Here is a 20,095-nt window from a genome sequence, read left to right on the forward strand (position 1 = left end):
AGGGGTAGTTCCACATGCTTGGGCATCTTCAGATGCATTTTGTATTCTACAACATAGCTTTTTTGACATGCAGTATTAGCACAAGCAATAAAATGTCAGGCAACGGCATGTATAATTTGTCTTCATCCAGTTAGAGAGTTAGAAAGGAGAGGCATCTTTCGTGTGATTTTCATAAGATTTACCAGAACTAACTCATTTTGAAGTGAATTAAAAGATTATAAAATTTGTAGCACAGGCTGACTGCAGCAAAAAATGCATAGAAAATGAAACACGTTTTATTCCCATCTTTTCACCATCGTTACTTTTGTATCCTTACGCGTTCATAAAATGTACATAAGCAAAAGTGTATTATTTTTCCTCTTCCACAAAGTCACACTTTACCTGTCTAATAAAATGCCAGATTAATTTGTTTTGTTACTGCTCGTGTCTCTGTGTTAATATACTCTGGCATAGGACAAGAAAAAGATCACTTAACGAAAGCGTATTACTTAGTCGATGTGTTAATTGTATGCACGGAAATGCAGTCAAGTTCAACATTTTGGATGCACAAGAAATGTCTCTGAAGAAACATGCGATTTTCTGAAATATGGATTGTGCAAAAAATAAAGTGGGGGCTGGGATGAAAATCTTAGATTATAAACTAATAATATCCTCCTAAAATCAATAGAACAGATGGCAGCTATGAGCAGTCTACAGAACAGCCTGAAGCTTTTGCTATTTCTCATCTACCCCACGCTGCAAATATTCTTCTATGTCCCTCGTTCACCCTATGAGGTGGCAGCTCGACCACAGACCCTCTAGTGTACCGTGCACAAAATGGGCCTCGTGAAGAGCTACTCCTGCACAGCTCTTGACCGCAGGTCAGTCCATGTAGTGTTCCAACACGGGAGACTTGCTGATATCTCAATCAAAAAGCCATAAATATTCAGCTCATGCTCAGTATCCAGATGGAACACTTCAAAACATGGAGCCAAGTTGGCAGAACGCAGCCTTGATAATTTTTACCGCCTTAACAGTCGAACATAAAAAAATAAAGACGGTATAGTTATTAAAAATCGCTTAAGATCAGCAGTGCACTTCACTTGGTTTTCGTCAATATGAGGATTATACAGAAGGCATGTGGATGAGTACTAAACAGTTCAAGGTCAACGGAGGTTATAGGGTGACGCAGAGAATTAGACTTTCATTAAGAACTGGAGAAGGTAGATACACATTTTAATTAAGGATTATTAACGATGGAAAAAACAGAGTACACAAAAACAAATGTGAGAAGAAATAGGGAAGACTAAAGGCAACATATGTTTTACAATCAAGAACAGGAGGAGGGCAGAGTGAGCCTGAAAGAAGATGCCAAAAAGACAAGCTGCTGACTGCTGAGCCTGAAGATTTAAATAGTAATAACAGCGAGTGAAAAATGTTTCATTGCCTGAAATGTACCAAATAAAAAATGTCAAGTTATAAGTAGATACATGTGACTCTCGGAGGGGATACAGTGGTGCACAGCAAGCACGCGCAATAGGAATGAAAAGGGATATTGGCCCAATTACTTACTCCTCATTAAACTCATTAAACTGAGGCTTACGTCATAGTCCTTATCATTTGACAGGGGCCTACAAAAGTAACCCGGCACCTTGCTATCATGGATAAAATAAAGCAGATTTTATACCCCACCACAAAATCCCGCATTGTTTTATAATCTCCCTTACCGAAGTTGAATACTACATTTAGTGGTTAACCTGTCTTTTTATAGCATTCGAAGACTATTTTATGCCAATTTTAGTATTCAATAGTGTTCATTTTGGGAAGGCTAGTGCATGAAGACTACTGCTATGTGAGTGGTACTTCTTGAATACTAACAGAATACTAAGCACATACTTATTTGTAATCGCATAGTCTTCATTTACAATGCAGAACACTTAGTGAATACAAACAATCTGAATACTACTGGACTTTAAACAGACTACTATTAGCATTCTATTCAAGCTGCATGCTGAATGGTAGATCGGTGCCTTATGTATTACACTATTTTTATGCCTTATTTATTATACTATTGTGGTCTTTGTGTAGTGTAGGGTAGTGTTTTAGGGTTTAGGGTAGTGCTTTGGGATCGTGCAGGGTAGTGACTGAGTGTAGGGACTGGACTGGGAGTTGGGGAAGGGTCGTGCTGGGGTAGTGTTGTGGTGTTTAGGGTAGTGTTTCAACTTTTAGGGTATGGTGCTCGGGGGTTGTACAGGGTAATGTTTGAGTGTGGGAATCGGACTGGAGGTTTGGGGAGGGTGATGCTGGGGGTAGTGTTTTAGGGTTTAGGGTAGTGTTGTGTTTGTGTAGTGTTTTATGGTTTAGGGTAGTGCTGGGGGGGTCGTGCAGGGTAGTGTTTGAGTGTAGGGACTGGACTGGGAGTCAGGGGGTCATGCTGGGGGTAGTATTTTAGGGTTTAGGGTAGTGCTGTGTAGTGCAGGGTAGTGTTTTAGGGTTCAGGGTAGTGTTGTGTTTGTGTAGTGTTTTATGGTTTAGGGTAGTGCTGGGGGGGGTCGTGCAGGGTAGTGTTTGAGTGTAGGGACTGGACTGGGAGTCAGGGGGTCATGCTGGGGGTAGTATTTTAGGGTTTAGGGTAGTGCTGTGTAGTGCAGGGTAGTGTTTTAGGGTTCAGGGTAGAGCTGGGGGGTCGTACAGGGTAGTGTTTAAGTGTGGGGACCGGACTGGGGGTCGGGGGAGGGTCGTGCTGGGGGTAGTGGTTTTGCGAAGTGTTGTGGTGTTTGTGTATGGTAGTGTTTTAGGGTTTAGGGTAGTGCTGGGGGTCGTGCAGGGTAGTATTTGCGTGAAGGGACCGGACTGGGGGTCGGGGGTCATGCTGGGGGTAGTGTTTTAGGGTATAGAGTAGTGCTGTGTAGTGCAGGGTAGTGTTTTAGAGTTCAGGGTAGTGCTGGGGGGTCGTGCAGGGTAGTGTTTAAGTGTGGGGACCGGACTGGGGGTCGGGGGAGGGTCGTGCTGGGGGTAGTGGTTTTAGGGTAGTGTTGTGGTGTTTGTGTAGGGTAGTGTTTTAGGGTTTAGGGTAGTGCTGGGGGCGGGTCGAGCAGGGTAGTGTTTGAGTGTAGGGCCCGGACTGGGGGTAGTTGTAGGGTTTAGGTTAGTGTTGTGTAGTGCAGGGTAGTGTTTTAGGGTTCAGGGTAGTGCTGGGGGGTCGTGCAGTGTAGTGTTTAAGTGTGGGGATCGGACTGGGGGTCTGGGGAGGGTCGTGCTGGGGGTAGTGGTTTAGGGTAGTGTTGTGGTGTTTGTGTAGGGTAGTGTTTTAGGGTTTAGGGTATTACTGGGGGGTCGTGCAGCGTAGTGTTTGAGTGTAGGGACCGAACTGAGGCTCGTGCTGGGGGTAGTGTTTTAGGGTTTAGGGTAGTTCTGTGTAGTGTTTTAGGGTTCAGGGTAGTGCTGGGGGGTCATGCAGGGTGGTGTTTGTGTGTAGGATCCGGACTGGGAGTCGTGCTTGGGGTAGTTTTAGGGTTTAGGGTAGTGTTGTGTAGTGCAGGGTAGTGTTTTAGGGTTGAGGGTAGTGCTGGGGGGTCGTACAGAGTAATGTTTAAGTGTGGGGTCACGGGAGGGTCGTGCTGGGGGTAGTGGTTTAGGGTAGTGTTGTGGTGTTTGTGTAGGGTAGTGTTTTAGGACCGAACTTAGGGTCGTGCTGGGGGTAGTGTCGTAGGATTTAGGGTAGTGCTGTGTAGTGTTTTAGGGTTTAGGGTAGTGTTGTGGTGTTTGTGTAGTGTAGGGTAGTGTTTTAGGGTTTAGGGTAGTGTCGGGGTTGTGCAGGGTAGTAGTTTAGTGTAGGGGACGGACAGGGGGTAGGTGTAAGGTCGTGCTGGGGGTAGTGTTTTAGGGTTTAGGGTAGTGTTGTGTAGTGCAGGGTAGTGTTTTAGGGTTTAGGGTAGTGCTGGGGGGTCGTGCAGGGTAGTGTTTGAGTGTAGGGACCGGATTGGGGGTCGTTCTGGGGGTAGTGTTTTAGGGTTTAGGGTAGTGCTGTGGTGTTTGTGTAGCGTAGGGTAGTGTTTTAGGGTTTAGGGTAGTGTCGGGGTTGTGCAAGGTAGTGGTTTAGTGTAGGGGACAGAGAGGGGTAGGTGTAGGGTCTTCTTGTTTATTTTGAGAGGGAGAGTACCGGCACTTCTCAGAAACAAGCCGCTCTATTGTGAAGCGCTCTGGCACTTCTGGGTAAAGTTCATGCTATATAAAAATGCATGAATAAATAAATAAATCAAAAATGGTGTTTGTGTTTATATATTTTTTTTAATAAATCGGATGTGTTGAAATATATTCAGTGATTGATAAAACGTCTAATTAATGAACAGGCGTTGCAATTTTCCCACCTGCCCAGGTACAAATGTGCCTGGGGTCAGGGGGTGGCTTTTTCCTCCTTCGGGGGCAGCCTCGATGCATATCAGAGACAGTGTAAGCTTTGAAGCTCACTGCCTTGATGTGCCACTTCACTAGACATCCTGTCAGGGAGGGAGGTACCACTTCCTTCTTGGTGAGGCCTTTGTTTCGGACTCCTGGGAATGTTCACACCTCCTGGCAGGGGATCAGAGTCCTGTCTTGGTGGCAGCAACTGCAAGCTGTCAGCCTGGACACAGCCAAGGCTGGGGCAACCATGGGAGCAAATTCTGATGTAGCCACTTGAGTGAATGTCACATCACATCCAAAATGGGAATTCTGTTGGATTTGATGAGACAAGTTATTTGCTACCAAACATGACTCTTTTCAGTGGGACCAAAATGGAGTTGGCAAACTCAGGGTGCCTGGGTGCCAGCCCATATTATCCTATGACCCCCACAACACTTATTGTAACCCTTAATGAAAAAAGCCTACTATATAGAGATATAAGCTTGCACATCTTTATTACAATGTACCCTGCCTCCCAGGCTCAGGAAGCCTACCTTAGGGGTGACAAACATATATTAAAAAGAGTGTTGTGACATTGACACTCATGGTGAGGGCAAAGTCGGGTGTGAGCAGTTAGCACTGCTCATGAAGTCTGCAATTACAGGAATGCTGTCATCTGTTTACGTGGGTCACTCAGGATGGCAAAATCAGTGTGTCAGGCCCCAGTGACTCCTTTAACTCCCTTGCCCTGGGTACTACTGGTACCACTTACCAAGGACTTAACAGGGGGTTAAAAGTTCTTTCCAATTGGAGTTGTCAATTCACATACATCATATTTAGGGATAGAGCAGGTAAGAAAACAGGATTTTTGCAGGTGTCCCCCACTCCCTCGCCCCCCTCACTTGGACTACCAGATGCTGGTTTTCGCCTACAAAGTGCACTGAAGACTGCTCACTTCATATTTAGGGAGAGAGAATTGGCATTGGGGCATGGTTAATAGGCTTTAGTGTACTTTCGGAGTTGAAAACCTGCATCTGGTATCCAATTTAGGGAAAAAAGTTGTGGGAACGCCTGCAAAATGCCTATTTTCTCACACCTTGTGATCAAAAAAGCGAAAATATACAGGTGTACTGAATGGGCAGAACCCAGTTGCAACACGGTGTCCTGTTGCTTCCTCATTGCTCTACAACATACTGAGAGTTGCAAAATGGAGCTAATACACGCAATCTCGCACACATCCAATAAATAATAATCATTTCCCAAAAATATGTAAATGTGTAAATGTAGTTGAGCTTATATAGCGCACAGCTACCCGCAGTGGGTGTCCCGGCGCTTGCTTAGGGAACCCTTCCTGGTATTCCCCTGTGAGATAGCAGGGTATCCACAAGGTGAAAGTCAGGCATCCTGCCGCGAGGGGCCGTTGTGGAGATTAAGCAAGCTATTGCCCAGAGTCGCAGAATGTGAACCCGTGAGTCGAGGAGGCACCGGGGCGAGAATTATCGAGTCCGTGGAATTTTTAGCCCAAGACCCTGCCTGCCGAGGCGGGGAATTGAACCCTGGTCCAGGACCGATCTCAGCTTCCGGGTCTGCTGCCTCTAACCCCTGAGCCACACTTCTCCACTCATCAGAACCATACTTTGAGTTCATTACGAGTTGAATTTTGAAATCATCTTTCCAGGACTGCTATTTCTTCTGTGCAGCATAAAGGCAGACTGCTGTCTTATGCATGATGACAATGCGTGTCTGAGTCGAAAGGCAAAATAGAACAAATTAGGATCACTGAGGTCCTTCCTTATCAAGGTCCTTCTCCATTAACCTAGTGTGCATGCCATATGGGTGATGGTTTGCTGCAGAAACGTAGTTGGTCAAGAAATACAACATCACCTCAAAATAGTGCATGGTTTGGGTGTGATCACCAGTCAAGTCAGTAGCAGAAGGAATGACTAGGAGACCTCCGAACTACTCAGCTTAACAGACCACAAACATTACATTACATTATGGCCATGCAGGACTATTTGATTTTTTAACTAAAAAGAACTTTCACCTTCATGTCAAGTCCTTGGCAGTTAGACGTCAGCACAATGTCAATCAGTTCTAGTGCTTCTGTTCTGTTTCGTGCTATCAATCAGCCTGTTTTGGATAAAGGTTACGGCCTCAGAATGGTTTCTGGGAGACATACTCTACGCCTTCCCCCTCGAACAAGAGCTTACGTAACACCAGGCACGCCTGATCTGCAGGAACATGCTCTGGTAGGACAGCTTGTGTATTTTCACAACATAAAGAAAATTGAATGGGAAGAAGGCAACTTGGGGTGTTAATTAGAGTTTAGTTGAGAGGGTATTCCATTGAAATGTGGAAGATGCTCCATTCCCCTTGTTTTAAGTGCACTTAGCTCTAATGCATTTGTAATAAAGCGGATGGGACATTTTGACAATATACCCTGGCTACAAAAACCTAAATATGACCCTCAGATTGGTCTTTCTTTCTTGCTTCTATGTAGGCAGCAACCATCCTCCATCAGATGTTCACGTTCGCCAAGAGAAGCTGATGACAGAAGAACTAAAGATGAAATCCAACTATCCTCCATTCACTCACGTTCTGATGGCTGTGATCATTATTGTGAAGCAAATCCATACTAATATTATAAAGAAAGAGCCCAAACCTAGGAGGCGGGAAATCTCAGTAACCACAGCACCAATCACAACACCCAATACAGCATTGGAAATGGCAGTTGCAGCAGAAGGACATAGGCTATGCAGACGGCCACCATATACATTTTTTAAAAATTGTTTTTATTAACTTCTCAAGAAACAGTGGTGTTCCTCACAATCATACAGTGCAAGAAATTCAATTGTACCGTAGGACACCATATACATTTAAAAGGTAAAAGAACCGTGCCAGCAAAGTAGTCCCTTGTGGGCGTTTCTGCGTTGTGCTGTGGGCGTGGGCTGGGGGTGTGACTAGCACTGGGGATCCCCCTGCAGAAGCTAACAGAAAATGTCAATGAGTGGCCTATTAGAGACTGGGGGTGGTGTGTGAGGGATAGGGTTAGGGTCAGGGGTCAGGGCAAAAAAATGCAGGATAGGGATAGGTCAGGTGGAGCACTGCATGGTCCTCTGTGGTGCTGAAGATGCCAGCCGAGAGCCAGGTTGTGCTTCTGACTGTAGGCCTGCTCCTGTCTCTACACCAGTATCACTGGCTGCACATCCATATCTGGAGAAAACTTGGACTCAGTGTCTCTACCTCGGAATTTTTGAGCCTGGATACACCATGCTACATGGAATGGCAGAGGTATCTGTATGTGGGATCAACCATTTAGGTAAACATGGCCTATAGGGCCTCTATGCTTTTTATACTTTGCCCCTTTGTTATACCCTTGTTCAATTTGTAAGTTGTAATGGGCATGTTTTGGAGGAAATCATGTGCTCTTGATTTCATCCCTTTACTGCTGTTTTGATGTATAGATACTTCACAAAAAGTGTACCCAGTATGCCCTTATGATGTACATCATGTGCGTGTAGCACAATTGTCAAAGGAAGTGCCCTTCAAAGTTTGTTCCAGATATATAAATAACATAACACTTGTATTTGTGAAACGCACATTCACTCAAGGGTATCTTGGTGCCGAATAACAGATGTTTGTTGTTACCCGATTCAATGGTACTTATTTAATCGACCTCAGAAGGACTAAAGGCTGAGTGGACTTGCCGGGATCTGAACCTGTGACATGAGGTCAAACACAGGCCCCTACAGTTAGTCCAGTAAGCCACCAAGCCACCAGATTTAGCTATATGCACAAACAGGGTATAGTGTCCAACACAGGAGTGTGCACCCTTCTAGAAGTCAAGGATTACAAAAAAAGGACTAACGGATTTAGGGAATATTTGATTATATTTGTAAAAAGAATCATTTTGCAGAAACACTACCTGATAAATCCAAACTGATGAAGCTCTGAGTTGGGGAAATCGAACTTGACAAAAGTCGGCATAAAACACAATCTCATGATTTAAGTCAAACATCTGAATTTGAAAGGAAAATCGAACCTTGGGTTGGACTGCAGAAACAAGGGAAATTCATAGCATTATATCAAATATCACAATTCGTCCCTAACTCCTAGATATTGGGGGCTGGGGCACAATTAAAAAAGTAATGTTGGTTACAATAGTCTTAGTAGTCTACTTTCTAAATATCTGTTGAACTGGGCATGGATGTTGACTGCCTTGAAAGTGGTTTTGGCCAGAGATGCCACGTACTCGTAACTTTGAACATTATTTGACATCATCCACTGGAGGATTAGGTAATGGGGGGACAGTAAACCAGAAGTACCATAATGCAATTTTGATTCCAATCAGGGTGTCCACTAGGGGGCGAATACTATCAATAGTGGTGATTACCTTGTTGGTTTTTCTGCCCTTTTAGATGTCAACGGCGTACCTTAGAAGAAGGTCAATGTGACTGAAATATGTCAGGATTGCCGGTGTTGTTCTATTAGTAAATTGGGACTGAAATTGTTGTGGAGTGCTGCTGCCTCTCTTTCAAAGGGGAGGTTCTTTTTTGATGTTATACGGCGTGGTTCAGCCTTCTGCAAGCACTGCCAGCAAGAGTGCAGCTATTTGCTCGACAGTAAGCCAATGTTTAAGATATGCGAAAGTGGAAGGGCAATGGCACCAACGAAGACTGGCTTTGGCAAGGATCTTGGCCGCCTTGAAAGTGGGTTTGGCCAGAGACGCAACGTATCTGTAAGTTTGAACATTATTTGACATCATCCACTGGATGATTTGATTATGGGGGAAGAGTAAGCCACAAGTACCATAATGCCATTTTGTTTCCCTCAGGGCGTCCACTAGGGGGCGAGTATTATAAATAGTGGTGATTATCTTGTTGGTTTTCCTGCCCTTTTAGATGTCAACGGCATACCTCGGAAGAAGTTCAATGTGACCGAACCATGTCAGAATTGCTGTTGTTGCTTTAATAAATTGGGATTGAAATCATTGTGGAGTGCTGCTGCCTCTCTTTCAAAGGGGAGGTTCTTTTTTGATATTATACAGCATGGTTCAGCCGTCTGCCAGCACCGCCAGCAATAGTGCCGCTATTTGCCCAACAGCGAGCCAACATTTGAGATACATGAAAGCTGAAGGGCAATGGCACCGCCGAAGACTGGCTTTGGCATGGATCTTGGCTGCCTTGAAAGTGGGTTTGGCCAGAGATGTAATGTACCCGTAAGTTTGAAAATATTTGACATCATCCACTGGAGGATTTGATAAGGGGGGGACAGTAAACCACAAGTACCATAATGTAATTTTGTTTCCCATCAGGGCGTCCACTAGGGGCTGAGTACTATAAATAGTGGTGATTACCTTGTTGGTTTATCTGCCCTTTTAGATGTCTACGGCATACCTCGGAAGAAGGTCAATGTGACCGAAACATGTCAGGATTGCTGCTGTTGTTCTTTTAATAAATTGGGATTGAAATCGTTTCGGAAAGCTGCTGCCTCTCTTTCAAAGGGGAGGTTCTTTTTTGATGTTATACGGTGTGGTTCAACCTTCTGCAAGCACCACCAGCAAGAATGCCGCTATTTGCCCGACAGTGAGCCAATTTCAAAGGGGGGGGTTCTTTTCAAAGGGGGGGGGGGTTCTTTTTTGATGTTATACGAACATGCGGCCTTGATCACATATATATATCAGATTCAACCAAGCGCGCCCTTTCACTTCCTTTCAGCGAGAAAAGAGAGCACGAACTCCAATTGTAGTAGCACGATTTTCTTTATTTTATCAGTTTCCTGGTCATAACGCGTTTCTGTCACCAAGTGACCTTGTTCACATAACAAAACGCTTTAAGGTAATTCTTTTTTGTACAACCCCCTAGTGTCAAATATATATATATTTGATAAAACAACATTATATTATACAATATAAGTGTTGCCCTTATTATGGTAAAAGATTTAGTAGATGCTAAAAAGCAATATATTTGTGTCTCATATTTCGTAAATGCTATATTTGTATGATATTTTTGCTCTTGATAAGCTGACATACAGTACAACGTATTTCAGACAGTTCTGCAGGCTTACATCTGGCAATTTCTTTCTCTTGCCTTTGCACTTTATAGCCCACTTTCAAAAGGATCAAATATGCCAATTTAATTCACGTTTGTTGTAGGAAAGAGCATATCAATATACTCTTTGTCATGCCTCTGTTGCCCAGATGTCAAATACTAATTATTTTAAGATTTTTAAAAAATCTGACAACTTCAGGACAGAATGCTAAAAATGGATTCCTTACACTACTAAAAATCAATAGGTAACCAAAATATATTCATTTACTACATACATTTTTTGTGAGTTGGCTGTACCAGCTTGAGCATTTATCAATTACACGAAGAGCTAGGTATTCGGCATGCTTTAACTTTCAATTTTGAATCTGCTATATTTGCTCCACCATATCACTTGATAGGCATTTGCGATTGTTGCATGTTTAGCAAATACACTTGGGGCCACATGTATCAATTTTAGGAATAGCGATTACCTAATTTAGATTTCCTGCTAATCACAATTAGGTGATCTCTACTCCTAATTTATGAATCACCATGAGTTTCATTTAGGGATATTTAGGGGGTGGCGAATCAACCTACCTCATTGATAATAATGAGGTAAGTCCCAATTAGCCACCCATTAGGAATTGCTAAAATCAAGAAGATGGTGTTCTGCTGGGGTCCACAATGTCCCTGATTACCTTTAAATAAAGCAATCATTTTGTTTTATGTAGCCTGTTATCCATAGAGGAAAACGGGTTGCATTTAAAAGAAAAAAATATTCTTTTAATTTTTTAAGAGCAGGTTGTGGTCCGTGGGACCTCTGCCTGATCTTAAAAAAGTTTTCGCCACCATTCACAAAGGGGATGGGATTCCTTTAGGGACCCCTTCCTCTTTGTGAATGGCCTACCATCAGATTGATTCTGATGGTAAACTTTGAATGTTTGGTGAACGATATTTGGTCACAAAATATTCATACATATCGCTACAAGTCGGTATTAGGAAGGGACCCTCTAAACACACTGCTTCCTAATTCTGAATTACGAACACATTTTCTGATTCTGTAACAGGTTACCGAATTGTTGGTACATAAGAAAAGCCTTTTTTGTATTCGCAAACTGGCCGATTCGGCAGATTGGCCTGTTTGCGAATGCAAAATAGCTTTATACATGGGGCCTATAGTGTGCATGTAACAATATGAGCTAAACATTTTTATGAAATGTTTGCAATATGTGCATACACAGAAAACACATAACTTTGCACATTGAGGTGTCAATTGTTCACTTGTACAAAAGGCTTTTGTGGTAAATTTGTACATTTACAGGGTTGGAGAATGCACAATAACTTTTTGTGATGTACAAAAGCAGTTTTTCAAATCAGAAAATCTATTACAACTCGCAAAAGGAGTTCTGAGATTAACCCTGAATTGCAATTAACAGAGTGTAGTGCTCTCGACGCGGCTGCAGCGTCATACACACAGCAGACCTGTGCGCAGTGTTTGAGGGTTGTGCAGCAATGAATACACAGAGTCCAATTCGTTGTTGCACAGGCTGCTCCCAAAGGGAGCTTGAAAGCCAGCGCCATAACTAGTGCCTTGCCCCCCAGACACAAACTAGTGGGGGCTGGTTTTGGCACGCAAAAGTGACCAAGGAACAAAGGGAATGCCTGCGCTCTCCCCCCCACAGCAGCCACCAAAGAGGCACAAGTTCCCCGGCCAATGGAGGCCGAGGCGGGAGAATAACCACCCAATGGACCTAGGGCACACCGGGCTGGCTGGAGGGCGAATGGCGGGGGGCATATAAGCAACGCTCCCCCAGGCAAGCTCCTATCTTATCGGAGTGGGGGAGCAGCACCGGTGGCGGAGCCCACATTTTTGTCCCACCCACCCACACCAAAGGAACAGCAATGTCGCAGGGCTGAGGAACAGGCAAAGCGTGGCAGAGAACTACGCTGATAACGGTTGGTACGGAGGCACACCGGAGGGCGGTGTGCCAGAATAGGTCCACTCACCTTCAGATGCCTCACGGCTGGGTGAGTTGGCCTAAGGACAGGTGTGTAGGACCACTCACTCTGGGATGCCTCACGGCTGGGAAGTTGGCCTACCAAAGACGGGGGGTAGCAAACGGAGACGGCACTCGCAGCCCAGCCCCCGCCGGAAGGCTGAGCACAACAAGAGTCGGACAAGGTAGCGAGGTGGCCTAACTCCGGGACAGAAGCTACTCCCTCCCCGTGCAAAGTGAGCGAACACCAACCTACCAAAGAAAACAACCCAGATGGGCCAAGAGACAAAAACAAGGAAGTTTGTCAGGACATAACATGCAAAATATGCAAGTATATACATGTTTCCTTGTATTCCTAATAAACTGCGGCCAACAAATGACCACCACAAGACGAACGTGTACGTTGGCTTTTTTCTTGTCCTGATAAGGAATACAGTATGGAAAATGTGGCATACATGTGGTAGTGGGGCAGAGTGCGGGGGTTATGTGCGGAGCTCTTGCTTAGGTGCATAGAATGGTGTCACATCCACGGGCATCCCATTTATTAGCACAGTCAAGTGATATGGGACTTCTACATTATGGGCAAGGCTGAGAGGGTTTAACAGGAACGCCCCGCTGCCCCATTTCCTTAATGGGCTGCCCCGTGTCACACTTGTTCCGTCACAGTAATGACACTACACCGAGGACGTCAGTTCCTGATAAGAATTTGACAAGTATGAAAAATGTGTGACTGCGATTGTCGTTAGCAACTATTCATCAGACACTGATACCAAGTTAGGGTGGTAGCTTATTTGCAAGTGGAAGCTGTTACTGTGAGACTGTTCCTCTTTGATATTCATCTTGGATGTCTTTAGATAGAGCAGACAGACCACAGTAGGCTCACTCTAGTGTTTACACGAACAGGAAAATATTTTAAAGCAGAACCTTTCACTCTAACGGACGTGGGGGCAGATTTTCAAAAAGTCACGCAGCGCAACAGCCAAAAATGGTACACTGCTTTGAGTGAAAGGGATGGAGCAGAAGGTGCCGTATCTACAGAGATATAGCACTCTCCTCCCCTCTCTCTAGCGCGGCGCTGATTTTTACTGACAAGCTCCAAAGACATACCTTAGCCCCATAGCACGTAGGTGCATGCCAGAGTCTAGCACAGGTTTTGTACAGGAAGGGTACACTTCCTCTACAAAATATTATGCCTAGACCAGTTCAAACACTTTTCCCACTTTGAAAACATTTCTCCATCCAGTTGTTGTTAACTTTTGGCACTAAACCTTGTCTACAATTGTTTGTAGATAGGATTGTGCGTCAAAAAACATGGGTGGTTGCCGGGGAATGCCTGTGTACCATCCATGTAATGCCCCCTTGGCACTAAGTAATGCAAAGCAATGCTTAGCACTTCTTGGTGTTACTTGTAGTGTAAAAAACAATTTGTGCTAGTTAACGTCATTTTTGTGACGCTAACCCAGTGCAAAATGTTAAAAAATCTACCCCTCGGGCTGCTAACAAAAAATGCTTCCTTCTTATCGAATGCCATCTGATGCATGGGCACCAAGATCCTTTTCAGACCACGATATTCTTAGTCATTTGAAAGGGGTTGACTAAATAAAATTTGTTCTGCCTGTCGTTTTGAGGTCATCTCTGAATGGTCATTTTACAATGTAACCTAGTGCTATATGATTAACATTGCCAAATAGGTTGCAACATTTTAGGGCACAAGGTGTATCTACTAATTACAACTTGCCTCTATATACATCAGGCCCAATATCTCTTTCTGAATCAGTAGCGATAGAAAATTCACATCATTGCCTTAAGTTCTCCTACAACCTTTGCAGAATAAAGCGTTAGCACTTTGGCTTTTGTGGTGTTTATCAATAGGTTGGATATAATAAAAAAAATAAAGGAGGTCATTTGGGGAAGATACATCTTAATAAACCCAATAGCTTCATCCTAATTTATATGCACATCTTCATTTGGAAAGAGGCACTTTGATTTATTAAAAGTAGCAAATCAGATATTCTGCCGCCAAGCATTTCACTGAACATGTGGCAGGATGTTCATTAGAGCTGCAATTTTTCTCTGGTTCTTTTAACAGTGCTTAGTCAGCTGGATCACTGAGCCAAAAATATTTTAATGATGCTATTGTGTAAGGCTTTCATCCAGCACCTTGGGTTAATTAAGTGCAGGGGAAGACTGGTTTAATCCAGCCAACGATATAGTATTTACATCCACATTACTCACTGTCTCAAATTTATTCTAAATGTATTTTTTTAGCACCTTAAGACTGTTATTTTAAATCACATGAATCTCTTCATATGGTTTCCTAAAAATATACACATTTCATTATCTGATTACTCAAAAAATAGCAGATCATTTGAGGCACAGTGATTGTGCGTAAGCCATTGTAATCAGATACTTAGTGGCATATTTATGACTTATGTGGTGCAGGCAGCTCTGCAAGTCACCTTGCTGCGGTGCCCTGCATCACAGGGAAAGGGCAGGAATCTGCTATATTTATCCAGTCATTTTCCCTTAAGATGGTGCTGTTTTGCCAGCCTAGTGCCAATGGGTCACCATTACCATGGTACAAGGGTTTACTATGTTATAAACAGGATTGTTTTTGTGCAGGAAGAGGCCCCATCCTGCACAAAAACAATCCTGAGAGGTGTTTCCTGTTTCTATGTGTGCTGCTTAATCCAGCACACATACAAGGAGGAAAAAATGAGGTGAAGTAAAGATATTTTTCCTTGTTACTCTTCTCCTGGGGAGGCGTATTAGTTTGGCGCATTCTCCGGTTTACCTGTTCTTGTAAATCTGGGAATCTGTCAAAATCCACAAAGGTGCATGGGAACTACCAAGTAGCACCCATGGAAATGCCTCCCTGGCACTGATTAATGCAACACAGCGAATTATGCTGCATTACTTTATTTGAGATTTATGAAGCTACTCACGGCCACACAAGATGGCCTTGCTCGACTTCATAATTCTCAATTTACATTTGTGTCGCTCTTCCACCACGTTGCATGGTGCAAGAGTGATGCACCATGCAACGCTCGCCCTAGTCTCCTGAATATTGCAAATGTCAAGATGTAATACAATTATTTTTCACGATGAGAATTTTTTCCAAAGTGACATTTGACCAACCTACTGTGGTAATTTTATAGTAGCCATGTAAATCTTAGTTACACAATAATCTAAGCTTGTGTTTATTTTTGGAGCTGTTCATGATGGGCTAAGTTAGAATGTCCATATTTGTGGCCTCATTGACAAGGCCATTGCGTCACCGGTGCGTCACTTTTTTTGACACACCGGCATCGCAGTGTGCCTGCCCATATTTACAAGGCCATGTAAAGTCACCCTGCATGACTTTTCGTGGCATTGTAAATATGGGCCCTTTTCACGCATTACTCTGCATGAAATGGGCGTTCCATGGGTTTTGCTTGTGGTGTTCCCATGCAACATCTATGGAACCTGACACATTCCCAGATTTACAAACTTTTTAAAAGCAGGGAATACGTTAGAAACCTACGACTTCCCAGGAGCGTCATAGGAGTGGTGCAACAAGGAGAAATACTTTTATTTCTATTTGGGTTTTCCTCTCTTTATACATGCTGTAGAAGAAAGAAGAAAATGTCATCTGTGATTGTCTTTGTGCAGGAAGGGACACCCTTACTGCACAAAAACAATCATCCCCGCAGCGCAGGTACCATTGCAACATGATGCAAGATTGACTTCGCTGGTGCATATAATGAACAGAAAAAGTACTAATGCCGCTAATTTAAAACTAAAGCTTATGTTTCATCAAAACACACGGGTGAGACAATGTGTTCGTTGAATTTAATTCCACTTTTTTTATTTTCTTTAAATTTTTAATTAAACTTTTCTTATTTCAATACCAATTTATACATATATTGTGCAAATATTAAAACCTGGTGTACTCAACAATTGTGATATACTATTCTCATGCGAAACTTACATATTTACAAAATAGTGCATCCTAATCAACATTCAGTCTTCATTCATACATCAATCAGCCCACTACAAACAACAAAAAATAAAACGTCAATGATTTGATAAATGCTGTAATAATAATATTCACAACAAAAAGCCAATGTTTGTTTCACAGCAAAATGAATATGTACAATATTTTCACATCAATTATTAATTTCTCAATTTTAGGCTTCTAAAAAGTCTACGCGTTTCGAACACCCATTATTTTGGAGTTCTCGTCAGGACAGTGTCTGTAATGGAAGAACAGAAATGGCTTTTAGGAAAGGGGTCACCTTTTCTACGCTGCCTATGCCCAATACTCAAGTTTCCTCACCTACCTTGCTCTCATCAAAGCAAACTGCAATTGTAGTTGGAGCCTCAGTCTACAAGAATATATCAAAGAAGCCACCATCAGAAACACGAACTATTCAACCGTGCATGATCAAACATATAAACATATACATGCATCCTCTGCTCTCTCTCACTTACTTCAAGGTGTGGGTTCGTCCATTTGGATTTATACCTGACTCGCCACTGTCTAGGGAAGGAGCAAATAAGTATTCGAAATTACTCACACGTTCTCTTAAATGTGCATCAAATTCGTGAAAGTGGCAGGTTCTGAAAAACGCCGCTTACCTCGTAGAACGAGTCAGGCGCATTGTATATTTCCTTTACAAGTTCGCCGTCACTGTTTTGCGTTCTGTTCGATAAAATGAACATGGCATGTTAAAATGCTGCCTTTGGTGTTAAATTTAGCTAAGCATGGAATGCTTTCAATCGCGGTATCACTTACTTGAAGAATTAAGGCTGCCTGGTGTCTATGTCCGACATGTGTGTCGGTGTCTATTTGCCTTCCTGGATGAAAGTTTCAAACAGGGATTCCTAGGAAAAAAAGAGTATGAATTTTTGAAAACAAAACATCCGAGAACACCTCTATTATATGTATTGCCTAAAATACATAAGGATGCTACTGCACCCCCCGGCCGCCCAATAGTATCAGGATGTGGATCCTTATTGGAACCAATTTCCAAATTTGTGGACTTTTTCCTAAAGCCTTTTCTTTGTCAGGTTAAATCATACCTACAAGATACAACCGACTTCTTAAACAAGCTCTCGACCATCCAGTTTGATAAAGATACTGATTTAATGGTTACCATGGACATCACGTCCCTCTACACCAAAATACCACAGGAGGAAGGCATCAATGTTCTTGAAGTATATCTTGATGAGCGAGAACGACCACACAAAGTGCCAACCTCATTTATAAGAAAACTGGCAGAATTCGCTCTAAAGAAAAATTACTTCAATTTTAATGGGGAATTTTTCTTTCAGACAGGAGGAGTGGCTATGGGCTGCCCTTTTGCCCCGGAATTGGCCATTCTGTTTATGGCTAAATATGAAGAAACATTTGTGTATAAGAACAATCCTTTTGCCCAATGGATAACCCATTGGTATCGTTTTATAGACGATGTTTTCTTCGTGTGGATTGGGTCAGAAGACAACCTAAGAAATTTCCATGAATGGATTAACAACAGGATACCAACAATTAAATTCAGCTTGGACTATTCAAGAGACAAGATGCCATTTCTGGATGTGGAGGTTTATCCCTCCAGAGGTGGTTTAGTCACAACGCTGTATAAAAAACCTACGGACCGAAACAAGGCGTTACACTTTGGTAGTAACCACCCGCGGAGTTTAAAGGAAAACTTGCCCTATGGGCAGTACCTCTGTATCCGCCGGAACTGCACAGAAAAAGAGGAATATCTAAGACACGCAGAAATTTTGACAATGAATCTAAAACAACGTGGATACCCAAAGAAGTTGCTCAAAAGATCATCAAAAAGAGCTTGGTGGACGCCGAGAGAATGTCTGTTAGAAAAAAGACCAAAAAAGACTATGGAAAGAATGGTATTTGTAACAACCTTCTGCCCTAATTCAAACAAGGTAAAAAAACTAGTCAAACAGAACTGGCACCTGTTAAAACACCTGAATCCATCTTTCCAAAATGAACCACTTTTTGCTTTAAAAAAAAACCACAGCAGCTCCAACCATTTGGTGAGAGCTGCATTACCACAAACGAAAAAGCCAGACTTGCGCGCAATGTTGCGCATGCCCCCGGTTCAAGGCCATCACAAATGTGGCAATTGCTCATGTTGTGATTCCACCAAGGAAGGTAAAGTTTTTTCATACAATGAAATTCATTGGAAACATGATGCTTTTTCGAATTGCAAAACTCGATATGTGGTCTACGGGATTTTATGCCCATGTAAACTTCTATATATCGGGAAAACCAGTCAAGAGGTACGAGTGAGGATACAACAGCACAAATCCAGAATTAAAAACAGTGTTGCCAACGCCCCTTTGGTAAGCCATTGGAAAGAAAAAAATCATCAAGATAGCGAAATGATTTGGACAGTAATCTCCAAAGTGGAAAATGATGTAAGAGGTGGAGATCTGGATGCCAAATTAATAAAGAGAGAGGCAATGCTTATTGTAAAATTCAACACAGCCTTTTCAGGCTTGAACGAACTCACGGAAATTTTCAAGCTATAAGTTTATGGTTACCTTCTCAGGTACATTGATCCACCATCCGACCCACCGGAACCACCTAAAACATCTTTTGAACAAACCAAAGTGCACTAAATACTAATCTAAACCCGTTAAAAAAAATTGGTTGAAGTGAAAAAGATCCGCTCAAACTAGCCAACATATATGTATAATCTAATTTCTTTCAACACATCCTCTTGCATTCAACAGTGATATATTTCATGCGCTTGGCTGTTCGTGAATAATAAAGGTTTTTGAATACAAAAAAAACTTCACACATCATCAATAATGCGACGATTGAGCACCACATTTCCCAGAATCCCATGTGGACCAGGAAGTGGAAGCGATTCAGTCAACACTTGGACGGCCTCGGACATAGACACCAGGCAGCCTTAATTCTTCAAGTAAGTGATACCGCGATTGAAAGCATTCCATGCTTAGCTAAATTTAACACCAAAGGCAGCATTTTAACACGCCATGTTCATTTTATCGAACAGAACACAAAACAGTGACGGCGAACTTGTAAAGGAAATATACAACGCGCCTGACTCGTTCTACGAGGTAAGCGGCGTTTTTCAGAACCTGCCACTTTCACGAATTTGATGCACATTTAAGAGAACGTGTGAGTAATTTCGAATACTTATTTGCTCCTTCCCTAGACAGCGGCGAGTCAGGTATAAATCCAAATGGACGAACCCACACCTTGAAGTAAGTGAGAGAGAGCAGAGGATGCATGTATATGTTTATATGTTTGATCATGCACGGTTGAATAGTTCGTGTTTCTGATGGTGGCTTCTTTGATATATTCTTGTAGACTGAGGCTCCAACTACAATTGCAGTTTGCTTTGATGAGAGCAAGGTAGGCGAGGAAACTTGAGTATTGGGCATAGGCAGCATAGAAAAGGTGACCCCTTTCCTAAAAGCCATTTCTGTTCTTCCATTACAGATACTGTCCTGACGAGAACTCCAAAATAATGGGTGTTCGAAACGCATAGACTTTTTAGAAGCCTAAAATTGAGAAATTAATAATTGATGTGAAAATATTGTACATATTCATTTTGCTGTGAAACAAACATTGGCTTTTTGTTGTGAATATTATTATTCCAGCATTTATCAAATCATTGACGTTTTGTTTTTTGTTGTTTGTAGTGGGCTGATTGATGTATGAATGAAGAC

This window comes from Lissotriton helveticus, chromosome 2_1, assembly GCF_964261635.1.
Source record: "Lissotriton helveticus chromosome 2_1, aLisHel1.1, whole genome shotgun sequence".
NCBI classification, from domain to species: domain Eukaryota; kingdom Metazoa; phylum Chordata; class Amphibia; order Caudata; family Salamandridae; genus Lissotriton; species Lissotriton helveticus.